At 43.1% G+C, this 2,581-nt stretch overlaps 1 pseudogene; it reads right to left on the bottom strand.

The window, feature by feature from the left end:
• Positions 1–965: 965 nt before the first annotated feature.
• Positions 966–1,938, bottom strand: LOC123479142 (non-histone chromosomal protein HMG-14 pseudogene; annotated as a pseudogene).
• Between the last annotated feature and the right edge of the window lie 643 nt (positions 1,939–2,581).

The following is a 2,581-nucleotide window of genomic DNA, read 5'->3' as shown; positions in this document are numbered from 1 at the left end:
TTCCACCCAATGTGTACACAGTTCTTATCATACATACCAAAAGCATAAAGTCATAGTCACGATTCCTTTCAAAACAGTTATTCCAGTGACTTTCTAGTATAAAATTTGAAGCCTAATTTTCCTTAATACAGTATTAAGTACCAATACCTTCAAATGTTGACATGCTGTTACATCCAAGTCCCACTCATTCACAACTTAATATCATATACACTACATAAGTGAACGTTCAGTCTTTTACAGTGCATTAACAAAGTCGCTCGGAAAACTGGACTGCCACGCCAAAGATGTTACAGAGCGCACGGAGTGCTAACTGGGAGAGCCCGGATCCAGGAGCGGTTTTCTTCAGGAAACAATTCTGCCAAAAACATGGGAATAGAAATAATTTAAAATGTTCAAGACACGAAGTGCACAACTGACTCCCAAGTGCCATTCGGTGTACTTTGCATTGCAGGATGTAAAAACTGCCCCCGTCTGTGGACTGTAAACTGACAGCAAGCGCCCCATTTTCAATATCCCACTATTTCCTGCTTGCACCAAAAAACAACCAACCAGCACACGATGTCACCTCCTGAAAAGGCATTTACCCGCTCTCAAGAGGGATGAACCCTGGCCGGGTAGCTCAGGTGGTTAGAGTGTCCTACCAGTACGCCAAAGGTTGCAGGTTGGATCCCCGGTCAGGACATGTAGAAGAATCAACCAATGAATGCATTAATCATGGAAAAACAAATCTATGTTTCTCTCTCTAAAAACAAATCAAGAAAACAAAACAAAAAACCTATTCTAAAACCCAAAAGTAATCAAAACAAATTACATTAAAAAATGGGATGAGGCGGAATTCCCACCTTCTTAAAAATGTTTCTAGAGCTATTAAAACACTTGGCATTTACAAAATAGTTGATAAAGAGATTCCTCTGGATTGTACAAGGAGGGAGACAGGAACCACTGGTAAGACATGGCGTATGATATTAATCAGACTTGGCCTCTTTTCTTCCCGCTTCATCCGGGGCATGACTTGCTTCATTTTTAGTTTCTCTGTTCTCTGCAGGTAGGTCTTCTTCAGGTTCCTGGTTAGCCGCTTTGGCCTGTTTTTCATTTGCTCCCCTTTCCCCTTTCGTTTGCACTTTTTTTCTGCAGATTTATCATTGCTGCTGCCTTTTTTTTTTTTTTTGTGGCATTGTTTCTATTTTGCAGGAGCAGGTTTAGTGGACAATCTTGCCAATATCCTCTTGGGCTCCTCCTTTGTCACCTCCTTGGCAGAGCTGACCTTCCTCTTGGCATGGTGGCAGCATGGTGGCACAGGAGGGGCATGCCTGTGCCTGAAGGTCCTGGTGCACCAAGAGCGCTGGTGAACCTGGGCGGCCTGGCTGCCGCTGCTTTTCCCACTGCCCAGGCTGCTTGCCCCACCACAATGCAGGCCTTCCTGTGGATTCCTGAGGCGGGGGGTGGGGGGTGGGGTGTTCTGGTAGAAGAATAGATACAGATGACCTGATTGAAGTGCGCATAGTTGACCAATGCTCCACAAATTCCCTCTGTCAACTCCTTTCTGGACATTTAGGGAACTTTAGTTTGAGACATCACTAAAGAAAATGTTAATTAGGCATTAGCAACCTAGAGAAACTCGACCTCCCTCGTTTCGTAGAAAGGTCCACAAAGGATTTGTAACTGGCCCCAAGTCCTACAGCTTAGAAAAATGTAGTTAATGGCTGCAATAAGGCCCTTTTATTCTCATATGTACACGTTTCCCCTTAAACCAAAAGTTTGAGTCTATTTCCTCTCCTGTTAAATCTGGTTTGCCGTGTAACTGCTTTGTCCAATAGAACGAAGTGGATGTTCTAGAACTTCCAAGCTCAGTTCTTAAGAAGGCTGGCAGTGTTCAGGTCTTCCCTGGAAGCCAGCTGCCCGGTGAGAAGTCTGACTGTCCTGCTGAAAGGACCACATGCTGTGAGGAAGCTGGAGCTAGTGACCTGGAAAGACAGAGGTCATGTGGAGGCAGACTGAGGTGACTGATGTGTGAGCGAAGACTTCTCAGACCTTCCAGCTCAGATGCAAGTGAGTGACCCTAGCCAATGCCCAGCTGACTCCAGCTGACTCCCAGAGTCATGAGAAATAGTAAATGGAGGTGGTTTTGGCTACTAGTTTTTGGTGGTTTGTTACACAGCAATAGATCACTGACACGGTGACTTAAAACAGTAACAATGTATTGGGTTGGTCAAAAAGTTCATTTGTTTTTTTCCTAAGATGGCTCTAGTAGTATTTAGTTGTTTTTAACTTCATTCCAACCGATTTTGTTAGACTACATTGTGACAGGTGTCATATCAGCATGCATTTAAAAAAAAAACTTATCAAAATTGTTGAACTTTTGTGTAGCCATTTTAATATTGAAGATAGAAGAAAATATGCAACATTTTCAGCATATTACGCTTTATTATTTCAGGAAAGGTAAAAATGCAAATGAAACACAAAAAAAGGTTTGTGCAGTGAATGGAGAAGGTGCTATGACTGATCGAACGTGTCAAAAGTAGTTTGCAAAGTTTTGTGCTGGAAATTTCTCCCTGGATGATGTTCCACAGTCGGGTAGTCC

This window comes from Desmodus rotundus, chromosome 1 (genome assembly GCF_022682495.2).
Source record: "Desmodus rotundus isolate HL8 chromosome 1, HLdesRot8A.1, whole genome shotgun sequence".
In the NCBI taxonomy this organism is placed as follows: Eukaryota; Metazoa; Chordata; class Mammalia; order Chiroptera; family Phyllostomidae; genus Desmodus; species Desmodus rotundus.
Note: the sequence above shows the minus strand (reverse complement) of the source record. Positions and strands in the feature narration are given on the sequence as shown.